Source organism: Neofelis nebulosa, chromosome X (assembly GCF_028018385.1).
Source record: "Neofelis nebulosa isolate mNeoNeb1 chromosome X, mNeoNeb1.pri, whole genome shotgun sequence".
Lineage (NCBI taxonomy): Eukaryota > Metazoa > Chordata > Mammalia > Carnivora > Felidae > Neofelis > Neofelis nebulosa.
This window is the reverse complement of record NC_080800.1, coordinates 48,615,439-48,626,993: the sequence shown is the minus strand read 5'-3', so window position 1 is coordinate 48,626,993 and position 11,555 is coordinate 48,615,439. Positions and strand designations below refer to the sequence as shown.

The window sequence follows — 11,555 nt, the reverse complement described above, 5'->3', positions numbered from 1 at the left end:
AGTCATATCCACTTTCTCCTCTTGGGCCTCAGTTTCCTCCTCTGTGGAGCCAGGATTATTCATGCAAGAATGACAGAAACAATTCTGTACAGTGCCTGATACAATGCAGGAAACAGTTGTTAAATAAAGCCGCGGCGCCAAAGTTAACGTGTAGTGAAAGCTTGAAGGAGGTAGCATTCACCACCAACTAGAGGATCTGGGAAGTGAACGGTAGGAGACGGTGAGAGCCAGCTTTAGGGGAGGTGGCCATTACGCAGCGTGCAGTCTAGGAGCCAGCAGGACAGAGAGGGGGCGGGGCTAGGCTTCTGAAGGGGTTGCTATGGCACCGAGGGGCCAGGGGAGGGTAACCAAACCCTTAAAACATTGCTCCCTCCCCCACCCGCTACAGCCTAGGCCGAAGGCCATTGTTCCCAGCAAAATGGCGTCGGTAATTTCCCTCCAGGCCAGAGGCCTAAGTAAGGCAGAGGGTGCGAATGGGACTGGAGATGGAAACAAAAACTACAATTCCCAGGGTACACCGCACCTGCCTGCGAGGCGCAAGGCACGTGCCCAGGCCTAGCGGTTACATGCCGTCAAAAATCCGTTTCATATCTTCCCTTTCCCATCCCCACTTTCGTTGTTGCCCAGCCCCCGCGCGCGCGCACTGCGGTCCTGAGGGGTGGGGTGGGGGTGGGGGTGGGGGAACAAGCCGTGGCCGTTGCCCTAGCAACGTAGCGGGAGACCGGTATTTGTAAATCTGTGCTTCGATTTCTAATCCCGAAGCCGGCAGGTATGGGTCTCGCGAGAAAAGCTGGGAGTTGAAAAAAGGGAGTTAGGGGTGGTGGGTGAAAAGGTGCCGGCGGGTATCACATCTCCGCAGAGCTGCTGCATTTAGAGGCTTGCGGATAACAGAGTGGATGGTGGGTGGCTGGGAAGTGTGTGCTTGGACTTTTCTTTTTTGGAGGGGAGGTGGGTAAAGAAGCCGTGGAGAGAGATCTTTTGAACACACAGGGGGTGTCACGCGTGTCTCCTCACTGAGATTTTCTTTTTGGAAAGGAGAGAAGCCTTTCTCCTGCTCGACGCGCATCCCTCTCTCCCGCTGCGTTGAAGAGGGCGGGGGAAGAGTGCGCACGCTCTAGTTGGCTAGCCACTGGGCACCTCGCTGCGATAGGGGCTGTTCGGAGTTAGGGCTGCTCCTTCGTCTTTCTCCGCCCCTCCCCCCCTCTCCTTCCCTCCCCTCCCTTCCCCGCCCCCCTCTACCCCTCTTCTCTCCAGAATTCCCTGGCTGGAGTACGCGTGCGCCTGCTCTTCTCCCGGGCGAGCGCGAGCTTGGGCTCGTACACCGCTCCCCTAACCCCGCCCGCTCTTTACCTACCGGCAGTAGCTGGCCCGGTGGGCTCGCGGGAGACTGTCGCGCGCGCACGCGCACACAACGCGGAGCGGCGCTCGAGACATCGAGGAGGGGAGTAAGAAGCATCGGAGGAGGCGATAGAGGAGGAGGCGGTGTGTGTATATGTGTGTGTTCTACGGTGTGGCTCGTCGAGGGGCGAGCGGAGGCTTGAAAGAGGGCGAGGGAGGAGCGAAAAGAGTCAGAGTCTCTGTCCGTGAGAGCTTCTAATCTGGTGAGGGTCCCGGGCCCGCCAAGGCTCTGGGAGAGAGGGAGGAGGCCGGGGGGCGTGTCTGGGATTGGGCTGAGAGATGAATGGGCTAGGGATGAATGGAGGGAGGCAGCGGCGGCCAAAGAGTCTGTTAGGAGTAAGCGCCCTAGTTGGGGCGGCTTGACTGAGGTAGGGTGGATGCCGTCGCCAAGAGGTATGGGACGAGGCCGGGCTTGGGTCTTCGGGGTTCTCGGAGCTGTAGTACGTGTGAGCGAACAGGCGGAGAGGAAAATTCTAAGGGGGAAAGTGGAGAAGGGCAGGTTTGGGGTTAAGGTGCGTTTTTGTCTTTTTTTCTGTTTTTGTTGGGGGGTGGCAACTTTGGGAGTTGGTGGAAGACTAGGGGATCGGGAAGGTGAGGAGGATACGTGAGGGGGCCCTGGGAGATGGTTGACAAAGGACTGAGTGATCATTTAGGTGAGATTGAGGCTGCTGAAAGAGAAGATCGCTTCGGGTGTGGGAAGTTGAGTTTCAGTGGGCATTGGGGTGGGAGATCGTGGAGAGGGATATTGCTGTCTGATTGTGTAAGTGGGTTAGGTTCAAGAGATTGAGAGGTGTTATTTGGGAATGGGTGACTGAAGGTTGCGAATGGGGAGGAGATGGTATGATGGCTTTAGGGTAAAAGTGGTGAGGTAGCTTCAGTGTACTGGGAAGAGGTTTTGTTTGACTAGTTAAGAGTGGTGAAACATTTATGGAATGGGCTGTGGGTGGAAATCCAGCACGTGTGTATCTCCCTATCTTGGGAGTTGATAGACCCTGTTAAAATGAAATTGAACCCTCAAAACAGATGCGAGTGGTATAGTTATTCCTTCTTAAGCGTTACCTTTGATTGAAGCAATTACATGAATAAATAGCCTTAAAGTTGTGAAAAGGCTTACTCACTTACTATACACTTCTCTATAGTAGTGATTGCATCCAATTTGGGGAGGCATTGTTACCTGTTTTTCATTTATAGTAAGTTGTACTACCAAGATAACTTTTGAAGAGGTCGCAGTATATGACACAGAGCAGCAGGTGTCTTCTAGACAATATTTAACCTTTAGACTGATGAATTTAAAAATTGTTTGAAGTCAGCAGCCTAAAGGAGGGATACCTTGCATTGAAGGATAGCTAAAATGCACTAAAACTGGTTTTGAATGCTAAAATATATATACGTGATTTTTTTTGTCATTCAGAATTTATTTTGTTTGAAAATTGGCACTTGTTGGTGTGCGTTTAAATTATAGCAGATTACTAAGGACATTTTGTTCTCTGAACGCATTACTTATCTTCTGGTAGGGATGCTTTGTGATGGTCTCATTCTATTCTGGGTCAAGATTAATAGTTTATGGATTTTTAACTTTTCATGGTTACTTTTTACAAACTTTGCTGACATATATTTATTATCTTGGAAAAGTTGCAAATTTGAGAACATTCCCATGACTTTTTTCTTTATTCTGCCTTGATGTTGGAAGGAGTGTAATCCTTGTTTTGGCTACCCAGAGTTTAAATACAAAAGTTAATACTATGTTCGTATTCTCTCAGATTAAGATGAATACTTAGTGTAGTAAGCAGTAGAATAGAAGTATAAAACCATCATGAGAGCCTGGGAATGTTACACCAACTTTGGCAGGCAAGGTAGCCTCCCAGTTTTGAACTAGATGTTCCTGGAATGGAAGATCTTTCAAGTATTGAGGCTGGGGAGTGTAATGCGATAAGGTTGGAATCTTAGATTGAGGCTAGGGTGAAGGATTACCCTGCAGAATTAGGAGCCCTTGACTATTTAAGAAGGAAAATAACATAAGCAGATTTTTGGTGTTCATCTCTCTGCCTTTGCTTCTGATGCCCCTGCCCCAAACCCCCTCCCCAACCTGGAATGCTCTCTCTCCCCTTCCCTTTGAATTTTGAACTCATTCTTTTTAGACTAACTTCAGTCATTAGCTATTTCTGCAAGCCTTTCATGCTCCCCCCCGCTTTTTTTCTTTTCCCAGCATCCTCCACCAAACTGCATTCGGTGCCCTTCTTTAGTGGTCCCATCACACCTTGTACATATTTTTATTACTGTACTTCTGTTGGTAGGCAAGCGGGAACATTATTTGCCTTTTTATACATAAGAGAGAAAGCACAGAAAGATAAGACCTGTCCTGGTAAGTGAGTGGCGGACCCTGGAGTTCTGACTTCTAGACCAGCGTTGATCCTCATATCACAAGTATACATTTGTTGATATAATTATTTTATAGGAGTTAAATTTCTGTAATTTGGACTTTAACTTTCTTCCATAAAGTACACGAATTTTTCATTAAGGTGTCCATTGACTTAGCCAGTAAATGATAAAGCCAGGGGTTGCATAGAACCAGAGTAGTCAGAAATAAAGAAATGAGAATTGTTATATTACTATAAGATTCCTAGTCAGATAATTTACTTAAAATTAATAGAAGGCCTCAATTTTTGTGTATATGTCTGTGGGGTGGGGATTGTGTGTAAGAAAAAAACCCTTCCTTTCTCAGTATCCCATCTTAGTATAAGTAGACCAGTTCTATTTGCAGATATACTTGTTTATGTCTCTTGCCTAAAATCCAGAATACTTTCAGAGAGGTGGGTCTTTTACATTTTTTTGTTTGAGATCATAAAATTTGTGGTACTGTTAGGAGATATTTGATGATTGTAAAGGACATCTGTAAAAGCATTTACTCAGAAATACCCAAAACTTCAAAAGGAGAATTTGATACCATTTTAAATTGTTTAGGTAGAGCTTATCATAAGATATTCAGTTTAGAAAATGTTGAGGTTAACTTACTGCAGTAGTGAGTCTTTAATGCTCCTTTCTTCAGGGATATATCATTTTTTTCATTAACAGAAATGAAGTAACATTGTTTTCTGTGTTTTAACCTGGTAACTTTGTATTGTGATAAAATTCACATAACATAAAATGTGCCATTTTAGAGTGTACAATTCAATGTCAAGTACCTTCATGATGTTGCATATCTTGTTCCAAAACATTTTCATCACCCCAAAAGGAAACTCTGTACCCATTAAACAGTCACTCCCATTCCCCTTTCCTCCCAGCCCCTGGCAACCACGAATCTGCCCTCTCTATGGATTTGCTATTCTGGGTATTTCATATAAATGAAGTTATGCAATATATGACCTTTTGTGTCTGGCTTCTTTCACTTTGCATGTTTTTGAGGTTCACTAATGTTGTGGCATGTATCAGTCTTTCATTCCTTTTTTTTTAAGTTTATTTTTTTTTTTAGTAGTCTCTACATTCATCGTGCGTCTTGAACTCACAGCCCCAAGTTCAAGAGTTGCATGCTCTTCCAACTGAGCCAGCCAGGTGCCCCTATATTTCATTCCTTTTTATGGTTGAATAATATTCCATTGTATGAATATACTACATTTTGTTAATCTATTCATCAGTTCGTAGACATTTGGTATCTTTCTACCTTTTGGCTTTTGTGAATAATGCTGGTATGAATATTTATGTATAAGTACTTGAACAACTGGTTTCAATTCTTTGGGGTATGTACCTAGAAGTAGAATTATTGGGTCAGGTAGTAATTCTGTTTAACTTGTTGAGGAACCACCAAACTGTTCCACAGTGGCTGCACTATTTTACATTTCCACCAGTAATGTATAAGGGTTCTAATCTCTTCACATCCTCACCAACATTTGTTACTTTCTGGATTTTTTTGTTTGTGTGCTTTATGGCCATCCTAAGTGGGTGTGAAATGGGATCTCATTGTGGTTTTAATTTGCCTTTCTCTAATGACTAATGATAGCATCTTTTTTTTTCAATATATGAAGTTTATTGTCAAATTGGTTTCCATACAACACCCAGTGCTCATCCCAAAAGGTGCCCTCCTCAATACCCATCACCGACCCTCCCCACCCTCCCACCCGCATCAACCCTCAGTTTGTTCTCAGTTTTTAAGAGTCTCTTATGCTTTGGCTCTCTTCCACTCTAACCTCTTTTTTTTTCCTTCCCCTCCCCCATGGGTTTCTGTTAAGTTTCTCAGGATCCACATAAGAGTGAAACCATATGGTATCTGTCTTTCTCTGTATGGCTTATTTCACTTAGCATAACACTCTCCAGTTCCATCCAGGTTGGTATATAGGCCATATTTCATTCTTTCTCATTGCTACGTAGTACTCCACTGTGTATATAAACCACAATTTTTTTATCCATTCATCAGTTGATGGACATTTAGGCTCTTTCCATCATTTGCCTATTGTTGAGAGTGCTGCTATAAACATTGCAGTACAAGTGCCCCTATGCAATGATAGCATCTTTTAATGTGCTCATTGGCTATTTGAATTTCATCTTTGGAGAAATGTCTATTTGCCCATTTTATAATTTTTTTATTGTTGACTTGTAAGAGTTTTTTAAAAATATATTCTAGGGGCGCCTGGGTGGCTCAGTCGGTTGAGCGTCTGACTTCAGCTCAGGTCATGATCTCACGGTTTGTGAGTTGGAGCCCTGCATCGGGCCTTGTGCTGACAGCTCAGAGCCTGGAGCCTGCTTCTGATTCTGTCTCTCTCTCTCTCTCTCTCTGTCCCTCTCCCACTCTGTCTCAGAAATAAATAAACATTAAAATATATATATATATATATATATATATATATATATATATATGTATATATATTCTAGATACTAGACCCTGATCAGATATATGATTTGCAAATATTTTCTTCCATTCTCAGTTGTCTTTTTACTTTGTTGATAGTGTCTTTTGATGCACAAAAGTTTTGAAATTTGACGAAATCCAGTTTATTTTTTTTGTTTCTTATGATTTCAGTGTTATATTTAAGAAACCATTGCCGAATCCAAGATGATGAAGATTTTTAACCCCTATTTTTTCTTTGAAGAGTTTTATTGTTTTAGCTTTAATATTGAGGCCTTTGATCCATTTTGAGTTAATTTTTGTATATGGTATAAGGCAAGGGTCCAGCTCTATTCTTTTGCATATGGATTATCTTGAAGTTTTTTTTAAATTATAAAATAGATAAAGGGGTGGGAGGTACAGGCTTCCAGTTATGGAAGGAATAAGTCATAGGGATAAAAGGTACACCATAGGGAATATAATTAATGGTATTGTAATATTGTTGTATGGTGACAGATGGTAGCTACACTTGTGGGAGCATAGCATAATGTATAGACTTGTTGAGTCACTATGTTGTATGCCTGAAACTAATGTAACATTGTGTGTCAACTATACTTCAATAAAAAATACATAATATACAATACTGTACATGTATTTAAATGAAGCTATTTTTTGGCGATATCTGATTACTTTTTGAGCATTTGTGGAGGAGAAATGTTTCTAAATGCATTTTTGAAGGTCATGCCTTATATTTGAAGAGTGGTAATATTCTAAAGCTCTTTATGAGGCAGTGAGACTTGCATGATCAGGAAACTTCAATATGGCTAACTAGACACTCCTTATGTTAAAGTGTTGTTTTCCTTTTTTATAAAGAGTAGTATTTTTGTTTTCAGATTATTTGTATAGGGTGAAATCTTAAAAGTAGGAAAAAAGCAGATTTGGTTTATAATTAACCAGAAATTGGCATGGGATTTATCCTAAAAGGAGTCATATCTATGTGTTACATAGATTCTGATTGTGAGCCAGCTTCTTGACCAAACCACATATCAATCAGTACTTTTTGGAGACTTTTTATTTGTAGCTTAGGCTATCATCACCTGTACTTGTCCTTTTCATTTAGGAATAATGCAAGATTATTTTAGTTTAGTTGCTTGTAAAAATGAGAATTAAAATTTAGCATAGCACGTTTGGTTGGTAAATCTCAGCCTCAAGTCAAGTATAATTAAAATGGGGATGTTATTTTGAATTGTTTTAAACACTAGGGGATGTGTTTTAATACAAGAATGGGGAATTGGTTTGATCAACTCCAAGACTAGTTCAGTTCTTTTACTTCCAATGCTGCCCGGAGAATAATTTTTATCCTGATGGGTGACTGTCGCATTTCCATTCAGAGCTATCATTTGAAGGTTTCTAGCAAGAGGCAAAACCCTTGAAGATACACAGTTCATTTGCTAAGGAACCTTTCAGATGCACTTTTAACTCACTCTGAAGCTGTTAGCCCAAATGAATTTTGTAGTATGACTTACCCAGCATGTTTGTAAAGTTCTACCATTCATTCAACAAATATTTATTGTGTTCCTCCAGTGTGCAGGGTTGATGTGTTGGGGGAATAGATGAAAAGGAAGTAAATCAGGAAATGACCCTGTCCTCTTTGAAGTTACATTACAGTGGAAGACAACAGATGGTCAACAGATCTATCAGAAAATAAATGCTGAGAAGAACTTTTTAAAAAAGGTTTTATTTTTAAATAATCTCTACACCCAATGTGGGGCTCAAATCCCCAACCCTGAGATCAAGAGTTGCATGTTCCACTGACTGAGACAGCCAAGTACCTCAAGAAAAAAAATTTTAAAGGGTGCTGGGATGTTAGAGAGGAGCCTCATTAGCTCAGGTGGTTAGTTTGGAAGTCTTCTTTGAGGAGGTGACTTTGAACAGAGATCTGAATGTTAAGAGACCAGCAATTCTGAGTATCTCTTTTGTTAATTGTTATTTTGTTGAATTGTTTATCCCTTTTAAACACTATAGGTTTCTTAATATTTTAAATGTCTGAGCTACTGCTTTTGTTTCTAAGGGGGAAAAAAACCCAAATACATTCCTTACGAGAAGAAACTGTTCCCAAGTGAAAATGTCACTGGAGTAGGAGTCAACCTGGGTTCTGGTCTTGCCCTCAGTATGATATTGTATAAGTCTAAGCATCGATTACTTCATGTGTTACTAAACAAAACAAAAGCCCTACCTATTTTGCAGAGGTTTTTTGGCTCATTAAATGAGAAAATATGCTTTGTAAATTATATGACATACATATACATATGAAATGCATTGTAGTCTATTAAAATATTTTTGGAGTCAGAGTTTCTCAATTGAGAAATGATTTCCTACCAATTTAAAGCTTTTATGTCTCTAACCATCTGGTAAATTTTAGTGCCAAAGATCTAAACTCATTGATTAATCAGGAGGGGTTGGGTTCTTAGAAAGTGGTATTGTGGTAAACAGTATATTGGATTTGGAGTTAGAAAACTGGGTTTCCAGGATTCTCCCCTTCACCTACTAGCTTTCTGACTTGGGCAAGATGCTAAAACTTTTCTGAGCCTTCCTAATTTTCAGAATTCAGGGTAATACCAAATAGCTCTCAGAGTTGTTTTTAGGAGTAATTCAGTAAAGTAGATAACTTTCTTATGAAAACTATAAAGCAAGGTTTGATAACTTTTTCTGTAAAGGACTAGACTAAATATTTTAAGCTTTGCGGGCCATGAAGTCTGTTGCAACATCTCAACTCTGCTGTTGTAGCAGCCATAGGCAATATGTAAATGAATGAGTGTGACTATGTTCCAATAAAACTATTTATGAACACTGAAATATGAATTTTAAATAATTTTTGTGTCATGAAATACTATTCTTCTTTTGATTTTTTTTCCCAACCACTTAAAAATATAAAAATATTTCTTAGCTCACCTGCTGCACAAAATATGGCAGTGAAGTGAGATGGGTTTGGCTTGAGGGCTGCATGTAGTTTTTTATTTTATTTTTATTTTTTTAATGTTTATTTATTTTTGAGAGCGAAAGATAGAGTGTGAGCTGGCGGTGGGGGGTGGGCAGAGAGAAAGGGAGACACAGAATCCGAAGCAGGTTCCAGGCTGTAAGCTGTCAGCACAGAGCCCAACGCGGGGCTCGAACCACAAACCATGAGATCATGACCTGAGCCGAAATGGGATGCTTAACTGACTGAGCCACCCAGGTGCCCCTGTATGTAGTTTTGCCACCATTGTTATAAAGGGTTAGACAGAATAAAGTTTTAATTAGGATAGGTGATTGATAAATATAAAGTCAGGCTCCCCAATAAAGATAAATTGTTTATTTTTGATAATGAAAGAAGATGGAGATGATTTCAACTCCTTTTCTAATTTGGACCCAGAAAGTTTTTCACACAAAATGGGCATCTTTAATTGAGGAAATGATCTTGCTAAAGCAAAACTGGATGATGGAAGTGAGTAAGAAGATAGTTTTAGTGTTATAAACTCCTGAGGACTATAATGTGGTTATGCATTGTATGTATCTGTTTAATTCAGGGATATAGTGTTACACATGTGGCTCTAAGTCATATGTGGCGTCATGTTATGAGTAAAGAATGGACTTAGGAATTCAATGCCTGGATTGAATTCTAGCCCTGATTTTTGCTAGCTGTGTGATTTTAGTCAAGTTAATTTTTAAAGCCTAGTTTCTTCATTTGTAAAATGGGAATAAAGATATTATCTGCCTCAAGATTCTGGTGATGATTACATGAGAAAATGCATGAAGGGTGCTCTGTCTCTCTCTGTCTCAAAAATAAATAAACGTTAAAAAAAAAATAAAAAAAAAAATAAAAAAAAGGGGCGCCTGGGTGGCTCAGTCGGTTAAGCGTCCGACTTCAGCTCAGGTCACGATCTCACGGTGCGTGAGTTTGAGCCCCGCGTCGGGCTCTGGGCTGATGGCTCAGAGCCTGGAGCCTGCTTCTGATTCTGTGTCTCCCTCTCTCTCTGCTCCTCCCCCGTTCATGCTCTGTCTCTCTCTGTCTCAAAAATAAATAAACGTTAAAAAAAAAAAAAAGAAAATGCATGAAGGGGCTTACAGTGCTTGGCACAAAGCATTCAATAAGTATTGATTGATGAATTTATTTGGATTTATGTAGTACATACCTTATTTGTTTTCTCCTTCCTTCAGTTATTTTGAGAAGTGATAATATCCTTAACTGGTTCTTTTGTATAGACAATTCTGATAGACAATAGACAATTCTGCCTTAAAGGATTAAAATAACATAGAGGTCCACTAAAACCTTAAGGTCCACTTTTTTGCAATTTCTTGCCCCCCAGTGGGTATCCATTGTTAAAAGTTGACTGGGGGGGCACCTGGCTGGCTCAGTTGGTGGAGCTTGCGACTCTTGATCTTGGGGTTGTAAGTTCAAGCCCCACATTGGGCGTAGAGATTACTTAAAAATAATTTAAAAAAATCTTTGGAAAAAAGGAGTTGACTGTGAACTTGTACAGTCCTTTTTCATATGTGCATATGCAAATAAAAAATATATTTTATGATTTGCTCTTTTCCCAAAGAATATGACTTAGGGCTCTTTTCATGTCAGTATTTACACATCACTTCATTCTTTTTAATGAATACATAGTGTTTAATACTACTTCCTTCTTTAACCTGTAGGGTAAGTTAAGAGCATATCTTTCCAGTCTTTTTTACAGGCATTTAAACATACATGAGTACATTTAGAAACAAAAGGTTTTGTGGATTTTTTTCACATAAATGATATAAAGATGTATATGTTGTACTATAACTTGTTTTTTTCACCTAATAGTATGTATATGTAGGAGATTTTTATATATCAGTATGTATCCATCTCTCATTTAAACAGATGTGTATTATTACACATGTACCACTGCTATTTCACCATTCTCTTATAGGTGTATATTTAAGTTCTTCTCAGTATTTTTTGCTATTCCAAACAATGCTTCAGTAAAAGTCCTAGTGCATACATATTTGTATGCATACAAGAATATTTCGCAGGTAGATACTAAAAAGTGGAATTGCTAATGACAAGTATGCATTAAGATACGTCGAATTTGTTGGGGTGCCTGGCTCGCTCTGGTAGAGGTTGCGACTCTTGATCTCAGGGTCATGAGTTCGAGTTCCATGCTGGGCATGGAGCCTACTTAAAGATTTATAAATAGATACTTGGAATTAGTCAAATGAAAAAGCTATTCCAGTTTATCTGCCAAGAGTTTATGAAGTGCTGAATTTCTCATACACTTCTCAAATGTAATATTAACAGATTTTTGGGGGGCTCATCTGATGGACAAAAAAA

The 11,555-nt window shown here is 40.1% G+C and overlaps 1 protein-coding gene across 5 annotated transcripts in view; it reads left to right on the top strand.

The window, feature by feature from the left end:
• The first annotated feature begins 687 nt into the window (after nt 1-687).
• The window catches only part of WNK3 (WNK lysine deficient protein kinase 3), a 165,182-nt gene continuing 154,314 nt past the window's right edge, over nt 688-11,555 (top strand). The window contains exon 1 of one of the 5 annotated variants that reach the window (XM_058712224.1): nt 688-769. The gene's annotated coding sequence lies outside the window, so the exon portion shown is untranslated. Of the gene's footprint in view, nt 770-804; nt 900-1,219; nt 1,602-11,555 lie in introns of those variants that run through there. The other 4 variants (XM_058712225.1, XM_058712223.1, XM_058712222.1 and 1 more) reach the window with 4 other exon arrangements.